Source organism: Mirounga angustirostris, unplaced genomic scaffold, assembly GCF_029215605.1.
Source record: "Mirounga angustirostris isolate CCGP_5_RB_7025 unplaced genomic scaffold, mMirAng1.0.hap1 SCAF_3, whole genome shotgun sequence".
NCBI classification, from domain to species: domain Eukaryota; kingdom Metazoa; phylum Chordata; class Mammalia; order Carnivora; family Phocidae; genus Mirounga; species Mirounga angustirostris.
The window spans coordinates 45,270,784-45,280,406 of NW_026991711.1; the positions used below are offsets into that span (position 1 = coordinate 45,270,784).

Consider the following 9,623-nt stretch of genomic DNA (forward strand, 5'->3'; position numbering starts at 1 on the left):
TCCTGGAGTGGCCTTCGTATGGCCTTCATCATTTTTCTGCTGGACCATGACAATCTCACTGAATTAGCCATGCCCTCATCTTTTTTTACTCTTCTCACATATACTGTCCACACTGTCACCAGAATTATTTCTTTAAATCAAAAATCAGCATGTTACTCGAACGGTTCCCTGATGCTCAGAGATAAAATCCTTACTATAGCATGGAAGGCCGCTCACAGCCTGGCTCCTATATCTTTAGGTGGCTCTCTCTCTCGGCAGCCCCCTATCCAGCCATGCACCCCACACCCTGGGCATATTAAACCTCTGAACAGTCCCTGAATGTCATGTGTTCTTGTTACACTCTGTCACTTGGTCCAGTGGACAGGGAATCAGACCGGGATAAAACAGGGACCAGTTGTAGGGTATGGTCAAAACTCATAGGAAGGGGAGAACTTATGGGCAGATAATTGGGAGTGATTATACTTTAATCCTTTCAAAGGTTTATTGAGTAGAAAGAACACTTGTCTAAATAAGCTCAGTGCATAGCAGTTACCCATATCACATTGCTTTATAACCAACATTCAAGGAATTATATTAGCCTCTTGGCTACAGAGCATATGGAAGTCCAGATGGGTGTAGGTTTTTTTCCCTTTTCATTTTGTTTAACTTGTGCTGACGGTATCAGATTTTCCATCTCCAGAGTCATAGCTTGTACTTGTAAATGTAGTGAGTTCAGTGGCAGAGGAGAGGGAAAGGCAAAAAAAGTGTTTTATGAGGAGAGGACAGCATTTACCTTCCTTCTTCATGTCTAGTAATACACAGGTATCTGTGAAGATCAGCTCCTCTCTAGCAGGAAAAATTCAAGGTTTGGTGCTCTTTAGGAAAGAGACAGTTTATAACGTCTGCAGTTTCATAGAGCTGAATGAATTTTTTGATTGAGTTAAATTTTTCTTTTAGATAATCTATAACCTGGGAACAAGAGTGGAACTTTTGGAAACAGCCTATGATCTTTCATTTTGCTGCTCATTCTGCCTTCTCCAAGGGTCCAGGGCCCTTGGTCTCCTAGCAAAGAGAAATGACCTTCATTTCTAAGAAGCTGGAGAGGAGAGGAAGTCAGGGGTCAGTGCTCATGGCAGGATCCTTCTTACAGTTGGGAGATGTCTCTAACGCTTGTTTGGTGCTTCTTTCCTGGGAATGTAGACATACAAGGGGAGTAGAGGAGTCCTTCCACTAGGAAGTAGGACCCTGCATGGGTCAGACTTTGCATTTGCATAGACCACAATAAAAATGCACATAGACACAGTCTCCTTAGAGTCACCCAGTATAAGTGAGCACATGTTCGCCCACCCATTAGGAGGGTACTTTGGGTCACTTTTCCTGAGAAATTTATTAAAATGGGTCATGTCAGATATTTAATCAGAAGAAACAAAAATTACCTGTGCTATGTAAAATATAAAAAACACAAGTACCCTTATTGCCGGCTGCCCTGTGAGAACCCTGCCATGACTGGGATTCCGACTACTCAAAACCAGCAAGTTCACTCAACAGAGAGTCAGTCATGTTCAGAGTTGTCTCCTCTAGCTAGATAAGAGTGTTGCAACTAGACTGTATAGAGCAATGGGGGGGAAAGTAAAAGAGCCATGATTTCTGACAAAATCAAACTGCCTTTCTTCCAGCTAGAGTGGGCAGAAAATCTGACTCTGATTACTCAGAACAGTCAAAGGCAGTGATTTTGGAAGCACACAACTTGCCTGCCCTATAACTGTACTAGTTCTAGAGCAGCCTCTAAAGGAGAGGGAGTATTCACTCATTCGGTGGGTTCCAAGTGATTGCAGTGTATCCACTACCATGCCAGGACCTGGGAAAAGCTAACGAATGTGCTAGATCTCTGTTCTTATTGGGATCGATGTCCGGTGAGAAAGAGAAACAAGATGGAGCGTGATGGTGGCCAGTCTACTTGGAGATACGCTACTCAGGTAGCTCCTAACTGTACCAGACACTGTGCTAGTCAGGACTTTGAGATCCACCAGTAGATTCCATATTCTAGTTCGAGATGTCTAAAGCTTTGACTTCCATAACCCCCACTGCATTGATTTGTATAGTCATTTCATCTTTATTTCAAGAGCAGAAGGGGGATGCTGGCAACCTTCAAGTCCTGAAGAAGGTAACTCTGCCTTCGTAGGCCATGTTTTGCTAATTCTTCCTTCATTCAGGCACATCATAGAGTTGCAGCTTGTACAGTTGAATAAGATGCCATCTACATTCATCCTTCCAGCAGGAAGAATGTGAAAACTTAATCAACAGGGGAGTCGTGATCACTGAGACTAACAAGTGACCCCCACCTTGCTTGCTGTTATGGCAGAATGATTCCCCCTACCACCGTAATTCATATGTCAAAGTCCTAACCCCCAGGATTTCAGAATGTGACTGTATTTGGAGAAAGGGCCTTTAAAGAGGTAATTAAGTTAAAATGAGGCTGTTAGGGTGGGTCCTATTCAGTCCAGCTGGTGTCCTTATAAAAAGAAGAGATTAGGACACACACACACAGAGAGAGAGAGAGACATCAGGAGTGTGCATGCACAAAGACCACGTGAAGACACAGTAAGAAAGTGGCCATCGGCAGCCAAGGGGAGAGGCTTGGAACAGCTTGTTCTCTTTCCTCTGTTCTCAGAGGAAACCAACCCTGCTGGTACCTTGATCTTGGACTTCCAGCCTCCAGAACTGTGAGAAAATAAATTTCTCTTGTTTAAGCCACTCAGTCTGTGGTAGTTTGTAATGGCAGTTCTAACAAGCTGATATACTTGCCTTTGTATCTTTTGAATATGCTGTGGTTCAGTAACTTGATGGGCTAACCTTTCAAAAGAAAAGAACCATACCTCTCCTTAGTTCCCATTCAGACAAGGAAAGGTGCTTGAATTATTTTCTAACATCTCTCAGGGTCACTAAATGGGACACATCATGAACGCTATATTTACTATTTGGCAATCTCCCAAATCCAGGGGGCACTATTAACTTTGTCTCACATGGATTGAGTTCTTGAAGAGTAGAACCTGAGACGTCTCCCAATATTTGATATTTTAATATTGACATGCTTGGAGAGAGGGCTCAGAAATAAATGACCACTTCAGATCTGTTCTGGCTCAGTGACCCACAAGTATATATACCTTGAAAGAACTTTGATCTCCTCCAAGCCTATAAATTCAAAGTAGTTAGTATTTTAAAAATATCATCTGCCATTAAAATTATTTTTTCTATTGGATGCGGTTGAAAATCACATAGGTAATATTTAATAATCAGGAGACTGACATGTAAATCACCATTGTTTGAAAAAGCTCACTGATGCAAAGATGTAATTTTCTCTCTCCTCCCCAAACCAGGAAGAAAGCAAATAACAACCTTCTCGTAGCCCTGTGGTTAATAGATTGAAGATGTGTGTTGGGGGGGGGGGTATAAAATTGCTTTGTTTCTGGTGCTTTCTGGTTGATAAAGTGTTAGATAACCCAGGCTTTTTACCGAAATTCATTTCCTCCGCTTAATGACTACTTGCGGCAAAGGAGACATGGTTTCAAATCCGTGTCTTTTCTATTTTGCATTTTTTCCTTCTGATTCCTGGATTTAAAATTCCAGTTGTGCTAGAAATCATGAGATGTCTAACACTTTTTGGAAATTATAGAGATCAAAAGAGAAAGCGTGTTCATAAGAAGCTTTGATAGTCTCCTTCTAATAACCCCCCCTTTTAGACATTTTTAATTTATACAGAAAAGCAGCGTTCAGTTGGGAAACGCTCAGATATTGTGCGTTAAAGCCTTAATTTATGTGATCAGCTTGATCCACATGGTGCACATTATCCCTAACTTGTTGGCAGAGGGAAAAATTTAGCTTGATAATATTTTCTACCCTTTGTGAAAAGAAAAGATGCTTATTAAGGAACCCAGGAGGCAATGTTGGGCTGCTACTAGCAGAGGGACCAGCCCAATGTGGGCAGAGTTGCTGTGGGACTGCTCAGGAGACCTTGGCCTGTCCAATTTTCTGCTGCTCCAGTCCCTGAGAGACCACTAATTCCTTTTTTATGCTATAGCCAAATCCAACAGCGATGAAGACAACATCTACGTTCGATAGGTATATTTTTGCCAGCTTACATTAAATAATTCATTATAAATGTTTGAAGGGCTGAAATTAGCCTTTATTAAATCTAGAAGTAGGCACCATCAGCAGTCCCTGATGAAAGCAATCAACCCCTTTAATGATTCCTCTCTCCAAGTGGTATTGTCAGGACTGTTTATTTTAATTATTTTAGAGCATTTCTTAGGGGTTATAGGTTATGAATCATGTCACCACCCACCAAAAAAAAGATGTTGAAGTCCTAAACCCTAGCACCTGTAAATGTGATCTTATTTGGAAATAGGATCTTTATAATGATCAAGTTAAGATGAGGCCATTTGCGTGGGCCCTCATCCAGTAGGACTGGTGTTCTTCTGAAAAGGGGAAATTTGGACAGAGAGACAGACACGCACAGAGGGAAGATGACACGAAGACACAGGGAGAAGGCTACAAGCTGAGGAACACTTGAGGTTACCAGAAGCAAGGTGAGAGGCACAGAACAGATTCTTTCTCATAGCCTTCAGAGGGAATCAACCCTGTAGACACCTTGATTTCAGATTTCCTAGCTTCCAGAGGCATGAGCCATTCCATTTCTGTTTTTAAAGGCAGTTTGTGGTACTTTGTATAGCAGCCCCAAGAAGCTAACACACCAGCTAAGTCTACTCTACCACGGTCAGGATATTTCCACACATGTGAAGTCTTTGCATGGATGCCCTGTGCTCACATTGAATAATCACGTCATTTAAAATGGCACCACCAGACATTTACCTCTATTTTTCTCCTCAGCATTTACTGTTTAATGCACAATATATATTACTTATTTATCCTTTTTGTCATCTTTCCCCTCACTAGAATGTGAGCTCCACAAGAGCAGTGAGTGTTGACGATTTTGCTTTCCCCAGAGTGCACAAAGCTGATACTCAGATAGTTGCAAGATGCATGATGGAAACAATTAATTCCTTCCTCGTCTCACTCCATTCCAAGTAAACTTCACCACCTATCTTACTCTGAACACTACCACTCCACAAAGACCACTGCAAGGGAAAAACAAAAAGGAGGAATGAAAGGGTGTTGCCTATTTTCATGTATGATTCTTTTTTAAGATTTTATTCATTTATTTGAGAGAGAGAGAGAGCACACAAGCAGGGGGAGCAGCAGACTCCCCACTGTGAGGGAAGCCCAACGCGGGGCTCAATCCCAGGATGCCAGGATCACGACCTGAGCCGAACACTGACGCTTAACCAACTGAGCCACCCAGGTGCCTCTGTTGGCTACATAGTTCACTGATATGTTTGTAGCTTGTTTTTTGCTTTCTTAATGGAATTTTTTTTTTTTGGATTTTTTTTTTATTATTAACATATAATGTATTATTTGTTTCAGGGGTACAGGTCTGTGATTTATCAGTCTTACACAACATACAGCGCTCACCATAGCACATACCCTCACCAATGTCCATCACCCAGGCACCCCAGCCCCCAGCCCCCTCCCCTCCAGCAACCCTCAGTTTGTTCATGTATGATTTTTTTTGTTTGATGTGTATGTACTTTGTTGGCAAAACATCAGATTCAATAAATGAGATTCTTTTTGTAAGATTAAAAAAAAAAAGGATGTTGCATAGGAGATGCTGGGAAATTTGCCTAATCTAGGATGTAGTTCATTTGAAGTTACGAGTAGTAGGAGAGTAAGACAGATGTTTTTATCTTTCATTTCTATTCATCCCTATACCTTGGTGTCAGCCCCTTTCAAGTCTATGAGATTTCAGTAATTTTTGAATAAGTAACATTTCCGAAAGGATAGCAGAGCAATTTTGAATGTTCTTGTTTTATCTGAAATCTCTGGTTTTAGATTAACTGCTCAAAGGGAAAAGTCAAAGATTTATAATCTGCTTGGGTTCAGATTTTCATCCAGGTCACTTCAGTAGCCACTATGTGTGAGTAGGTGAGTGATTGTTTTTCATGCCTATGACCTTATGGTCTCATGGGAGAGTGAGCAATGCTCCATAATACTGGTCCCTGGGGGCAGGGTATTCTATTATTTGGATAAGGTTACGGTGTCCCAGGCTGAGCCCCTTCTTCAATCTCTTCTAACCTAGAATAGTATGGTCTGGGCTGCCCCAGGGTTTTATTTAATTTCTGTCAGGGTTGGTTCAATATAGTTATGCCTAACTGATCACCATATTTTCATGTTGCTTAAAGTACAATTTTTAATTCTCTTGTGAGTTATATTTCCAATCCTAGAACAGAGAAAAGCAGTGATCTGGGATCAGAAAGTCTTACCACTCATACATATGGCCTTGGGCAAATTATCTAGTCTTTTGAAGCCTATGAAAAGGAATAACAATTGCTAACCCTACAGGATTATTATTTAGAGAAAAAAATGTATATAAGGTTCTGGGACATGGTAGGTGTTCTGCAAATGACAGAGATTGCCATTTTCCCTGTAGGCTGGCAAATTCAACAATGTATTTACTTAACCTACAGGCTCTAGGCTGCTCAGATTTCAGCAGAAATATTAACAGGGGAGCCTTTCCTCACAGGTTCAGGCAGCGAGGTTATGCCTCCGATCCAATTTGCCTCTTTCATATTACAGATATGGATGTGATTCTGTGCAGGGAAATTTGGGTTGCAGGTGCCAAGAGGAGAAGAAAGTGTATGTGTAAATGCTCAGAAAGAGGCTGGAGAACTCTCTGACAGAGTCTTCCATAAAATCCCACTTGGACAACGCCCCAGTGACCAAACCAACAAACAAAACCCAAACACCCCAAAACCTCTTGCTTTGACAGTTGCTGAGACTGTCCCAAGCCCATGGGGGATTTGTGAGTCCACAGCTGTATTGTTTGGGCAGAAACACTTACTGTGTCCTTGAGCTACAAGCTCCCCTGTTTTTCTCAAACAGTACTAACTCCCAATTCCACTGAGGTGGGTGGATGTTCATTAAAGCATTTCACTAGCATACAGAGAAAAAGGAAATCAACTTGAAAGATAATTTATGAGCAACCTTTTTTAGTGTTTGAAAATATGCCAGCACATCTAGCAGCAGCCACTCAGGTTTTTATGGATTTTTTTGTTGCTGTTGTTTGTCATTTTGGTACGATAACCACCTGTAGTCATTAACTCTCCCCATTTCTAGCACAGGGTCTCAAACATCTGCCACTGCAGCCAAAATGCCCCTCAACGGACTTCAACTTTATGTCCCTGAAATGGGAATTTCATCTCCCATCGTTGGAATTAGGCATATGTCTTCTTTAGCGGGCAGCCTGGTGATGCTCAACTGCAGTTCTGCCTTCCTAAGGCAGTTTGTACCCACGCCCCTCCTGGTAACTGTGCTTTTGTTTCTCCGTAGTCCCGTAAGTATCTTCTCTCTCCTGCTGGACTTCAGGCACACCGGGGGCAAATAGAAAATTTCCTGCAGGTATTTTTTTTTTTTTTAAGATTGCTTTTTTATTACATCCACGTTGTTGCAGTTCATGACCAGCACAATACTTTGAGAACATTTTTGTTTTTAACAATAAATGAAAGCAGCTCTTTATAAGAAAAAGGCACCTGTTCCTTCAATAGGTCAGAAAAGCCTCCCATCCCTCCCTCCCTCCCCTCCAGCTGGAGCAGTCCCCAGGGGGACCCAAACTGCTACCCTAGAAACATTCAGCAAAGCAATCCTTAGCCTCCCTGACCCCCTCCCCCAGCAGCTGGGATGAGGGCAACCTATGCCTCATGGGTCATTTGATCTTGAGGTCCTTCAAGGCTGATTCCAAGCTCTTCACGTCCCAGATGCTCACGCCGCCATCCATTCCTGTGGTGCAGAACTGGGAGCACTTGGCCTTCCCCCCGCTGAGCACCGCGATCTGGCTCACGCTGTTCTTAGGCAGCGAGTCCAGGCCAGCGCCCGAGGCCACACTGCCCTCCGAGCTCGCCTTCTTGTCCGGGTTCTGGAAGCGCTCTCGGGCCGTCAGGCCGCGCTGTGAGCTCTGCTTGGGCACGTCCAGCCGCCCGCCGAAGCTCAGCGTCCCTGTGGTGCCGTCGTAGGTAAACAGCACCGGGCAACAGTGGTGGCCCGCTGCCACCAGACCGCGGTCCGTGATGAAGGTCAGGGCCCCAGCGGCAGCGGTTCAGAGGCCAGAGTCGCGACGGCCATTTTCCTGTCGGCATCGGCCAGGCACACGGTGCTGTCGTGGCTGACCCAGGCCACACGGCTGCCCCTGGCCGAAAAGCAGACGCCGTGCACCCAGCCGCAGCTACTGCTGGACTCCGACATCAGCTCCCCAAAGGGCATCTTGGAGCCCCCGGGGTGGGTGCTGGCCGCTCCTCCTCCCCCTTGATGTAGGCCGAGAAGATCCTGCACTTGAAGCCACAGGAGCCCGCAGCCAGGAGCACGTTGTCGGGGTGCCAGTCCAGGCTGAGGACAGCGGAACGAAAGGGCTTCTTGATGTGCTTGCACACCCACCAGTCATTTTCCTGCTCGAAACAGCAGATGGAGACGGCGCGGGAGCCGCTACCCGCAGCGAACTTGTTCTCCCGGGGAGCCCAGCGCACACAGCGAGCAGCCCGGTTGATCCTCAGGATGACGAGGGGGGGTTTCCGCGTGCGGCCCTTCAGCGTCCACACGTAGGCATTGCGGTCTGTGCCACAGGTCACGATTCGGTTACTCTCGGGGGCCCAATCGATGCCTGTCCCCTGCCCATTGTGCTCCTTGAGCTCGTGCACCTTGACCCACTTGGCCCCGCTCTTCTCATAGATGTGCACCTCCTGGTTGTTGGGGCAGATGGCAATCTGGGTGCGGTCCTTGTTCCAGGCGTGGCAGCTGATGGGTTCCACCAGGAAGCTGTGGTAGGCCATGGCCGCTGAGCTCCTCGGGGCGCCCCGGCCGCGGACTCTGGGCAGCCGACGCGCCGAGCCGGCTTTCAAATTTCCTGCAGTTTTATTCTCATTCTGCAACAGCAGAGGGGGGGCTCAGTAAATGCTTATTGAATATATTTTGCATATGGTTCTGTAGACATAACAATACTGCACAATAACAGACAGGGGAGGAAAGAGAGGGAAGAAACTAAAAGAAATCTCCTTGGTTGTTTCTTTCCATGAAATGATTTTATATAGTCATATGTTGGTCAAGGTCCTACATTTTCACAGCTGTTGGAATTAGCCACACTTATAATAAAGGATGAAAACTCTATGTTTATATATAGGAGGTTGGGTTTTGTTTTTGGTTTTTTTTTTCCACCCTAAACATAAGTTCTCAAAATAAAGGATGCTAGATTGGATTTTCCCTGCAAATGGTTTATCCTGGAAATCTTTTCTTTCCTAAGGACAACGCTGGGTATTTACAGCAGCTACAGCTCATCAGTCTCACCCCAGTAAATTATCCTGAGAGATCACAATATTGAGTCTCAGAGGTTTTAAAGATATTATTCTGGTATGATGCTTCTTTCTTTCTTTCTTTCTTTCTTTCTTTCTTTCTTTCTTTCTTTCTTTCTTTCTGTCTGTCTTTCTTTTTCTTTCTTTCTTTCTTTCTTTTTTTCTAACTGGAAAGAAACTGATGTAATTTGACCT

The 9,623-nt window shown here is 44.2% G+C and overlaps 1 pseudogene; it reads right to left on the minus strand.

Annotated features, from left to right (window-relative positions):
- Positions 1 to 7,507: 7,507 nt before the first annotated feature.
- On the minus strand, positions 7,508 to 8,970 carry LOC123838611 (actin-related protein 2/3 complex subunit 1B-like; annotated as a pseudogene).
- Positions 8,971 to 9,623: the final 653 nt, after the last annotated feature.